We start from the raw sequence: 12099 nt of genomic DNA, 5'->3' as shown, positions 1-12099 counted from the left end.
GATGGGCTTTCGATTGTTTGCGCAGCCCGGTTTCTGGCATGTCGCAGCCCAGTATTGGTCCATGGACCGGGGGTTGGGGACCCCTAATCTATAGGGTACAACTTCCTGATGTCTGGATGGAGCCAAAAGCTACATTAGGGCTAGAATTATAAAGAAGAGACAAATCTTCTGCTGCTAAAACATCAATTACTATACATCACTTTTATCCCTTAAATATTAGAATTGTATATCACTTCTTCCTTTCAATCAGATTTTTATACATATTTTAATATTTGGAAACTATATCATTAATAGACATTATCCTCATAAAAAGTGATTTGGAAAGGTATCACCAATGCGATTTTAGATAGTCCAGGTTCTGGATTATTGCGATTCAGACTTCTGAATTTAAGTTGAAAAGAATAACTGAATTATATTTATATTAGTTATTAGAGTAAGATGCTGTGAAAATATTTCACTTCAGAACATTAAAATATTTAGTGATTAATCATATGCAATAGCAATTGGATTATCTGCAAAAATGCCATGTTTTGATGTGGCTTCTTTGTTCTCTCAAAAGTCAGCAGTAATTTATCTACAATAAAAATGAAGTAGAATGGGCCTAGTTTCAGGACATGTACTTTACAGAATTTCTAAATGCAATCTTCTTTGAAAAATTTATAATTAATGGAAACAGAAAATGGGATAATTAATGAAACAATAAACAAAATGACTGTAAGATATTGATAGCTGAAGTTTATATGAAAAAGAGAATTTAGTATTGCAGTCTCAAGATCTTCAGCTGCTAGATAGAAAAGGAATCAAGTTTAGGCTCGAAATGTTTAGGCTACCATCCTTATTTTCTAAGGGTCAAATTCCACTAAACAATATAGTGGCACCAATCCAAATGCAAGCAGAGGCACAAAGGAGACAGGAGCAGAAGAATCCAAGGAGGTCATATATCCATTTACCATAACTGTGTCTCAGTTGCTTTCTTGGAATATGGACAGACCTAGGCTAATCTATGTGACTATTTATTTGTCAAATTTATATAGACTAAGTACATAGATAGCTGCTGAAGGAGTAATTATTGATAGCACTACTAGAACTTCTCACCATTAATGGTAGTCTAAGCAAAATATTTAACATTAATAAGAAAAGCTCTGCTGAATCAAACTAAACACATCAAGCATTTTTCCCCACTATGACAAATCAAATCCTTTTGGAAAAACAAGACAGCAAAGGCCCTTTGGAGTTGCTTCTTTTGCCATTCAGGGCTATGCTAACACCAGAGGAAGTACCGGTATGTATCCTTATGATAAGTAGCCTCAACAACTTTATTTTCTCTAATATGTTACAAAATACCTACAACTATAATATTCAAACATGTTTAACTTTATTCATTCAACTTTTATTTTCCATAAAATTGTGTCTAATCCCAGTTTAAAACCATCTAAACATCTTCTACATTTCACGGATGTATTTTCATTTGTCTGTTGCCATTCAATCTTTCAGTTTACTCTGGATTCCAATATAATAATAAAGAGCTCAAGGTTCACATTTTAAAATATTTAAATATGTAGTGTTACCTATCATTTGATTATTTAATATCTTGACCCCCAAGCTATGTATGTCTCTGATCATGCTTATGCAAATTAAACTAACATCACTCTGAAATGTTGAATGCAATGCAATACTGTACATTTTTTAAAAACTAGTTTCTTGCTTATACCAACATTTTTAAATATATAATTTAAGGAAGGCAATTTCATAATTGAATAGTTGTTTCACTCACTTTCAAAATAAATTGTTCATTATACGATGTAGAAACTTAAGCCAGAGGAAAGAGGCTGCATCTGCCTCTATTAGAGACAGACTGTTTAGCTGACTGATGTTCTTTCTTAACTATATTTGGTATTAGGAAACTACATCTCTCGTATTAAAACTCCTTTTTTTCTACCATCCCCAGAGTACAATATATAGTGCCTTCATGTACATGTATTTATATCTATCATATAACAAATCATATCTCTAAATAGTAACTGGGTTCAAGTTTCATATTAAGGCATACTAGCTTAACAATGGTTTGATGAATATGCCACAATTAGCTGAGTTCACAAAATACACTAGGCCAGTGATGGCCAACCTTTTTGCCATTGTGTGCCAGGAGGGGGGAGGGGGGGTTTCACATGCAACCATAATTCTATGTGCCCTAATTCCACGCATGTGACCCCCCCCGCTCCTGGCACCTGATGGCCCGGTAGGCCTGTTTTTCTTTCTCACCTGGCTCCAGAGCCTTTCTAGGAGTCTGGGGAGGGCAAAAACAGTCTTCCCCACCCACCCCTGGAGGTCCTCTGGTGGCCGAAAACGGCCCATTTGCCAACTTCCAGTGGGACTAGAAGGCCCGTTTTTTGCTGTCCCAAGCCTCCAGGGCCTCTTTAGGAGTCTGGGGAGGGCAAAAACGGCCTCCCCCCCAGAGGTCCTCCAGATGCCAGAAATGGCCCGTTTGCCAACTTCTGGTGGGACAGCAAAAAATGGGCCTTCTGGTCCCACTGGAAGTTGGCAAACGGGCCATTTTCAGCTTCCAGAGGACCTCCCAGACTCCTAGAGAGGCTCTGGAGCCAGGTGAGAGAGAAAAACGGGCCTTCCCACCACCATCCCGAGGCCCTCTGGGGGCAGGAAACAGCCTGTTTCCCTACTTCTGGTAGGCCCAGAAGGCCCAAAAATCAGCATGCGCGCCGGAGCTGAGCTCACATGCCCACTGATATGGCTACACGTGCCACCTGTGGCATGCACCATCATGGTACTAGGCTATAAACTGCATTAAAGAAAATCATATTTAATCTTAATGAAATGAGTGAGCCCAGCTTGAGGGTTTTTTTGGCATTTGTTACTCAGATTCTTTCCCTTTTTAAAACTTTAGTAAATAGTATGATCATAATTCAGTCTCTTCTACTGTTATTCATATACCAGTCCATTTACATAATAGCCAACAGAATTGAGACTTGTAATACCATAAAAATACATACAATAGTAACAGCAAAAGGGTGAATTTTACTTTAAGAAACAAAGCTAATTTCTGCATTCATAGCTAAGATTGATCACACAAATGTCTTTCATGTTTTCTAAATGGAAGTATTCTGTTCCCTGAAATGAATGCTTTTTTTCCCTGGGAAGGAAGAGCTGCCACACTTGTACTTTAGTTGCTGCACAAGTACTGATTGTAAGGCAGCCAATGACCCTTTCCCCAGCAGTTCCTAGTCTACTTCCTTACCTATTCAGACAGTCTAATTAACTGGGCCCACATCTACTCAAAATGTCCAAGGGAGTATAAATCTCCAATATGCATTTTTAAAATCTGCACAGAAGATAACCATCTTCACCAAGCTTAATTATTGCATATCCAAAAAATAAAATAAAATACAGAACATCTAATGTTTACTATTATCAAAAGCCTGTTGGAAGAGTTATATGAGTCTTGATCTGTACCTCCTAGATAATTATTTTGTTAGTATTCCTTGCAATACCACTTGTAGCTCTTTGTTCTAATGGTTTGGCTTATCATTGCAATAAGCAAGCAGTAAAAGCCATCTGGTTCATTTTTCTTAAGATTATCAATTTATATTCAGTTACAAATCCTCATAGAAAAATGCTTTTTGACTGCATAGAATTGCAGCCTTTATAAGCTGTAAGTTAAAATTAAACCAATATATAGGCCATAAATAAATTAAATATATACAGCAGGCTAAAAAAGTAACTTTTGAGATAAATGTATAGTATGCGAAAAATTTACTAGGCCAGATCTTCATCACCTCTTAATGTGAACAGTACATTATTGAACAATAAGAAATATTAAAGGGTGGAATGAAACCTGTACAAGCAACCTGTCTTACTCGTTCTCTCATCCCAGTTTAAATCCTTCATTCCTTTATCCATTCTGTGCATCTGATGAATTTTATGCAGTCTAATAAAATCTATTAATCAGAAAAGATGGTACTATTTTCATTTTGATTTTTATATCTGGGAACTAACATGAGTTTCCTTCTACAATAACAATTCTGTTTAATTCCCAACCATAAATAACTGTAATATGATTGATATAAAGTATGCATTTGTGTGTAAAATAAGGATTTGCTTTTTGGGATGTTTGTGCAGTTAAGTATCTTCAATAATGAATAAAGCAAGTAGTGAAATAGATCCTGGTGCAAAAAACTTTAGGTAACATTTGTTATATCTTTTATAATGACTCTACTGACTAATTTTCCTAAAAGCAAGTTACATCTGACGCTAATTTTAAATAAAGAACTAATTTAATATCTTACAAGTTACAACTAAAGCCTAGATTTGAATATGAAACACCACTGTTAAGCAAATGGTTGGTTTTACTTGAGAAAATATGAGCCTACATGTCCCAGCATGCAATGAGTTTTAAGGTGGAGTTCAACATGCTTGGATTTGTAGTGTACATTAGCCAAAAATGCAGAGGGAAAACAAGCTACTACAGATCTTCATTTTCATTTAATCTTGTTGAAATTGACCCATTTATACCAGAGGCTAATATTTAATATCTTATGCATTATTCCCCATTAACCAGAAGCATTCATGGCGATAAAATACAAAAAAACTGTAGTCGAAAACATCTGGACAGCAGAAAGTTGTTGATTAATAAACTATAGACAAATTTAAATATCTTTATTATAGAACAAAGGTTATACTTAAAATTCTTTCACTTGTATGTATGATAAATAACTTTCTCATAAGTACTGAAAAAATAAGCCACATAAACAATGTTTTCACATCATGTTAATAGAACAAATGGTTTGTTTCACTTACAGCAAACAGAATTCAAAATCTTAATGTCATTTACTGGGACTGAACACAAAAGAAAACTCTAACTTGTACAATGCAAGTATAACAAAACAACCATTTTTAGAAACAGGGGGGTTTTCTCAGCATATTAAAGCTGACCAAGCTAGAAACTGGAATAGTTTGACCACAGCTTGTAGCATTCCAGCAAACAGGAAATGTTGACTAAAAACTACATAAATCAACTGGTAGAAACCTTTGTTTGAAAATGCATTTCCGTTTAGCTACCCTATTTAAATGATAACAAATAAGTTAGAAATAGGTTTAAGCTAATTTGAAATAAATTATTTTTTATAAAAAATAAGCTATCCAAAACATCAACAATATTACCTGTAGTTAAATATAATTCACTAAATGAGAATAAAGCATGGTACTAAGAAACTACTGCAACTTCAATGTCAGGAACCAAATTCAAAAACTACTGCTCTGGCTTTGAAAACAATCTTCTAAAAAATTTACAGCTGCTTTGACATGACTTCCTTGCCAACTTGATAAAACTGTTCATTTTTTTTTCTGATTTTTCAAAAGACATTTAAAGAAATGTGCAAGCCCATGTACATATCAGATTCCAACCTATACCATTCTATCCTTCTTTGCAAATATAAATGGCAGAATGATGAAGGAAAAAACATTTGATTCTAGACGGTTCCAAATGGTTCCTCTAATTATTCAATTTAGTTGACTTTATAAAATCATGCAGACAGTGTAGTACACAGTGCAATCCACTGCAGTAATGACAGGTATAAAATTAATCCATTTTGTCCAAATCTGATAAATTGTCATAACTCATTCAGGAAACATAGCAAGAATTTTGAGATCAGAAGGAAATAACAAAGTTGTGACCATTTTTGACAAAGAACAAAGGAACTGACTGGTATTGACTTAACAGTTTGCTTCTCAAAAACAATTCAATACATGATAGAATAAGGCATATTTCTTGAACACACTTGATTTATATGTAAGACACCAAGTTATATAATATAGGTCATAATATTGATATACAAACTTTGTATTGGACTGGACTTTAGAGAGAATATATGTGACAGCATGACAATGAAAGTTAAAAGTGTGCATTTTCTTATTCTCAAGTCACTTGCTTAATTGTCTTATAGTCTATTCACTATGGGTATAAATTAAAATAAAAATTTCTAAACATCAACTTATATTAGGTAAAAAGCTTACCAAAAAGTTTCCCCATAACTTGAAAAACTAGCTATCAAATTTCAAATTACCTTGATTTGCATCTCATGTAGGAAAGCTCAGTTTAGGCTAAATATGACTGATTTATGGCTGAAAACCACCATTTTTAATCTGCATTTATCTGAAACTGTTTTCAAGGCACAAAATCAATTCAAACATATCATGAAGTTTATGAGAATTGTATTTTTAGATTTCTTTTAATTTTTATTTATTTTAGACTTCTTATTCCACTTTTTATTATTTTTATAAATAACTTAAAGCAACAAACATATAATACTCCTTCCTCCTGTTTTCCTCACAACAACCTTGTGCAGTGAGTTTGGCTGAGAGAGAATGGCTGGCCCAAGGTCACCCAGTTGACTTTCATGCCTAAAACAGAACTAAAACTCATATTCTCCTGGTTTTTAGCCTGGTGCCTTAACCATTAGACCAAACTGGCTATTTTTCATAAAATAAAATAAGTTAGAATTTAAACATGAGATAAACTTTTTAATTACTCCTAAACATTTCCCTTGAAATATTCAATTATTTAGTTCAGCTGTCTTTCTATTCACAGTGTGAGTTTTCAGTGAGAGTGATCAGTCAGAGGTTTACTTTTAAGCTACAAGTTTCGTTTTTAAAAATACTTTTTCAGTAGGAATCACTGGAACAGAAAACTGGAACAAATTTAATCTCTGGGGAAATAATATGAATGTACAAGCCTTCAGAACTTGAAGAGAAGGGCATCTATGAAAATTTTAAATCATGAAAAAGTTAACTTGAATATTCTGTATCATTTGGGTATGTTTTAAAAGTAGACTAATATTCTTAGCAATTTATTCAAGTCCTACCCTTAGGCTGAGTCCAGTGGAATAAACATTACCTCTGAATACTGTTAATGTGAATCCTCTACAGTAGAAAAATGTCAAACTTCATTTATGTGACCTGAAGGCTATTCATCTAACTCTCAATAGGCTTAAAATGTTCAAAAGGCAAGTTGTATATATTCCTAAGTTTGGGAAAGCCTTCTATTTTCAGCCACCTGGACATATAGAAGTATATATTCCAGCTCTGTAGTCAGATTAGATTTAGTTATTTTCCAATTTTGCTATAAGATCTTTTTTCATCTATGCAATGGAACTAACAGCTAGAAAATATAAAAGATGTCCATTCCTTTGGCAGAGAGAAATATCACAACAGCAGACAGGAATGTTCTCCATTAAGAATCCTGTATCAAGCAATATACCAAGATATAGATTCTTTGTATACTTACATCAAGATGCAAATTACAGTTTCAAAAATGCAATCTAAAATTTCAATAGCTCAGCTTGCAAGTACTCAAAATTAGATTTTTAACTTAAAAGTTTTAAAAAAAGTTTAGGCCAGATGATTTATTTAATTTAGACAGCCCTGGTAAAGGAACTAAAAATGTGGTAACTGTAGTAGTTAAAGTATGTTTCTGTTTTTTTAAGGCAAACAAATTTAAATAGCTAACTTTCAGAGCTAATCTATCATAAATTCTGAACACCCATTTTTATTAAAGTATTTAATAGTTACTTGAGATTTTCATTTAGTTTATTCCAGTTTATATTTTAGATTTGTTTTTTCCCCCATTAGATATACAGGTGAGTTGCAATCAACTCTCCAGCTCTAAGAAATATCCCAAAACAATACTTCTGTTACTATATTCTAGTTCCATTACAGCAATGTGCTCTCTGTATAACAGAGTAGTGTTCCAGAATTGTCTTTAGTATAAATAAGATATGTTAGCATGGTGAAGCTCTTCTTGAGAGATAGTTGGCTATACAAGCTGGATAAATAAATATCTTTCCAATTTTCCAAATCCTGTGCATTTCATTCAGTTCCTCATTCCTTCACATTAGGAAAGAAATGATTAAATCATTTCTACTGGTTTCTACCATTTTAATTTTTGTAAACATGATTAGAAGTACCAAAACAATGCATTATTATAGTTTCAAGAATCAAAAGGTGAGTTTAAGGATTTATTGACATACATAGCCTTTTGGACAAGTTGGTACACTTGAAGCGCAGTGAGTGTTCTTACAAAATGGCTGCTATGTGAGTTTCCCAGTTCACAATAATCAAGGAAGATGTCTGGCTCTCAAATGCTCACATTTTTGGGGAAGGAAAACTGGTGAAACTGCTGTCAACTACTTTTCCTAGTCCCCAAGGACGCAAATTGTTTTTTAAAACAAAGCTTTAGGCTGAAGCCATCCTCCATTTCAAACTTCTAAGGAAGCCTTAGCCATTCTTTGAAGTAAATACCAAGTTAAAGATTTTATGTTTTGCTTTGCAGAAAGAAGCTGTAGCAGGGGAATAGACAGGCACTAGGGATGAGTCTGTGGCCACTTTGGTATCAATGGGCATCAGGCTGCCTCCCTCCATTACGAGCCTCATCAACTAAGCTTATAATCTCATGTTTCATTTAATATTTTCATTGTGGTAACAGTGATTTCAGAAGACAAAGGTAAATCAATTTAAAATATAAATGACAAGAGATATGCAATCCAATCAATATAGTTTTCTTAGTAAATTGCTAATTAGTGGTCATGCTGACAAAACCCAAGAATGTTCATTAATGTTCATGATTAAAAATAGCAATAACTTATAACAAGGATATCAAACTCAAGGACTAAATTCCTCACCCAACAGATCCCAGGGAACCATTCCACAACTGTATCATCCAGGTATTTATCCATCTGAATCACAGAGTCATTCTCCTTCCATGCATGTCTTTTTGTTTTTTTACATTTTTAAAGACCAAGTATAATATCTAGACAGTTTTATCTTCCATTACAAAAATAAACCAGAAAAAAAGCCCTAAACGATAAACATAGAAGACAAAACTCCCTACTGAATGTATTGATACCTGCTAGTTGAGGAGGTTGATATGGAGATAAGGCAAGAAGAGTATGATATATCATAGCCCTGAAATTAGCTGAATGGTTTCTTTGGAATGGTTAACAGTTTTAAAGTGAAGACCTCTAAAAGCTAAGGCTTAATTTCTATTGGCTATCATTTACTGTACCTTATCTTTTTAAGTATGCTAAAATAAAGATGCCGATTACAGTGAAGTTATGCTATAAGTATGGTAGTTCTATTTTCAATTTGAACAGAACATGGAGCCACTCACTACATTTCAGTAGCATTTACAAATAAAACAAAACTGAGCACCAATTTAAACTCTTCACACTGCCATTTTAAAGGCTGAAACTGTTTTGGAGAAGAGAATGGAGGTATGTATTTCTGCTATTATGCTTTATAGTTTTCTTTCAGTTTTCTCAATCACTTAAGAAGTTACTTCCAAAAAACCACTATACCATTACTGCCTGTAGACACCCTCCCCTTACAGCATTACTATGATAAAAATCAGGCCTGTGTTTTACCATTTAATTGCCACTTCGGCACTATACCTCCTGATAGACCAAGCAGGCCACCAAGTATCAAGGAAGGATCAAAATTCTTTTAGCAGCAACCATCAGAGCTTTCTTAGGAAAGTCCACTCTACCTTATTTGTCTCTGGAACGAAATTAGGATAACTATCAAGATTTTGAGACTTTTGTATAGTAAAAGTCTACAAGATTTTGACACTGGACAGTAACATTAAGCACCAGAGGAATTGTTTTGTATTTAAGAGGTAAGGAGGATATCAGACATTAAACCTGGCTTAAACAATTCAGCATATACTGTTGTCTAGCTAGGCAGATAGGTCATAAACCATAATTCTGCTTCACATTCATGAGACTATGTTGTTATGACATTTGGAAGGGCAAGATGTGCCATATTTTGGCTGCACACACCATGAGTGGAAAATCTTCTCAGTGCAAGACTTGTGTCTGCTGTACACACCCATTACACAAAGCAGAAATTCCTCTCAATAAGGCAAGTGAGGCCCAGGCAAAGCAAGGGGAGGAAAGAGACCTACAAACAATAAGGAAAGCATCTGGCTCTCTGTTTACTGGAGGGAGGGTAAAGTGAGACAGAGACTGCAGCTACAAGGACTGCATTTCTCTCACTTTAGAAATATAGTATCTGATCATTTCTCACGATCTTGGATCTTGCAAATGAGAGAGAAGACATGTCTTGATTTTTAAACGACATCCAAATGAAATTCAGGAAAATATTTGTGCAGGGAGTAGGAAAAGACATCTTCTGGTTCTGAATTTCATGCCCTAATGAAGAATCCGTTTTCAGTACGTGAACCAGCCATCTCCTAAGTGCAGCACTAATGGAGGTTGTGCTGTTGTCCTTCCCTAGAGACAGCAGCCAACACTATTGAAGCTTCTCACGTAGCAACCAAAGCTCCAGAGCCAACATTAGCTGCTTGTCACTGCCTTGAACACACACCCACAGGACACAAGGCAAAACACCCTCAGTCACCTCTGTGCTGTAAGAGACAGCTGCAAAACCTACTTCCTAGGCGAGCTGTGTTCGTGTGAGGGAGGGGCAGTGTCTGATGTCACCTTCATAGGTGAAAAGGGATAATCCTACACACCATTAAGGAAGTAATACAACTTTGTCTTGCCACGACCCATATCCAGTCCCCCACAGAAGGCTCAATTAGAAAACGTTTCTGCAAGCCAAAACAAATATTTGTAAAAAAAAAAATGGAACTGCAGCCCCATCCCCCTCCAAGACAAAATCAATATATTTTACTGTTCTGCACCTCTGCCTATGAACCTGACACTACCAGGGAAAGAATTTGCAGGAGGCCACCCTGCAAGGACTATTATTTACTTAAAGAAGGAACTCAGTAGTATATTTTTGTTCTTTATTGCAAAGATCTCACTAAACAGGGGGTGTGAGAGAGCTACTTCTTTGGTACAGGAATCCCCTCAATTAATAGTATGCACCAAAACGTCTCACAGCAATGCATTTCTTAAAGAAAACCTCTTGCCTTTCTTCTGCCTCCACAAACCCCTTCCTCCCTCAAAACCAAATCATCTCCCTCCAATTCCAAAAAAGCCTCCTCACATAACAATCAAGTCCTAAGCTGCTGGCTGGCACGAAGGAGACAACTGTTGGGAGACTAGGGGGCTCGGACGACCTTGCTTCAGCACTATTGCCGTGTTTACAAGGGAACCAGAGTTGCCAGTTAAAAGTGCTGGGATCCAGACGTGCCAACCCAAAAACACAGCTTCCTTAAAAAAGAAACACTGCACGCACACATGACAAACGACGAAAATCAGGCCACATATTGGGCTTCGAACAGCAGAAGGGGAAAAAAGAAAGGAAAGAGAGAGAGAGAGAGAGAAAGGGACGAATAAAGTGCTCCACCATGGCTTACACGAGCACCATGAGAAAGCAGAAAATGCAGGTCAAACACCTCCTCCCCCATTGCCTGAAGGAGCCAGCAAGTCAGAAGCAGACAGCGAGGAGAGGGAGGGAGGGAGGGAAGGAAGGAGCAGCTCAGGGGAAGCTGTTTCAGCACATGGAGGAGGAGGAGAGGAACGAGGGGAGGCAGCGGTGAACTCGCCCAGGAGTAACCGACACACGCGCACCCGCACACACACACACACTTTCCTGGCATACCAGTTGCTTGGAAGCGGGAGCCCCCCCCCTTCCCTCCCCTTGTCCCAACGAAGAATTTCCCCACGTTTCCTCCCTCCCCCTCCCCCCCCCGATCTCCCCATAATGTATGATCGGACTGTAGTTCCCACCGGCACCTCCTGCACCCAAGTCTGGGAACCGAGAGGCACACAGTACATGCACTGGGATCCCTTCACCCTCCCTCTGCCCCCATACACGTTCTCCTTTCCTCCATACAACCAACCATCCCCACCCCACCCCCCACACACGCCCTTTCCTCCACCAGACCCCCCCCTCCCCAAATCAAGACAGGTGGAGGTGGTAGGGGTGAAAGAGAGCAAGACTGCCTGCCATAACGCAGTGTGTGTGTGTGTGTGTGTGTGTGTGTGTGTTCTCATCCCCAGCCCCACAAGGAAGGGGGGGATGGGTGGGAGCAAAACGGAAAAGAGCCCTACCTTCGCCTCCCCCCCTCCCCCGTCCCCGACTTCCCTCTGTGCGGGGCTCGGCGGGGATTCCCCCTCCAGC

At 37.0% G+C, this 12099-nt stretch overlaps 1 protein-coding gene across 4 annotated transcripts in view; it reads right to left on the bottom strand.

The window, feature by feature from the left end:
* Positions 1-12099, bottom strand: part of SETD5 (SET domain containing 5) — a 64630-nt gene that overhangs the window by 51591 nt on the left and 940 nt on the right. The window lies entirely within an intron of this gene.

The sequence above is a fragment of the Ahaetulla prasina genome, chromosome 2 (genome assembly GCF_028640845.1).
Source record: "Ahaetulla prasina isolate Xishuangbanna chromosome 2, ASM2864084v1, whole genome shotgun sequence".
In the NCBI taxonomy this organism is placed as follows: domain Eukaryota; kingdom Metazoa; phylum Chordata; class Lepidosauria; order Squamata; family Colubridae; genus Ahaetulla; species Ahaetulla prasina.
Note: the sequence above shows the minus strand (reverse complement) of the source record. Positions and strands in the feature narration are given on the sequence as shown.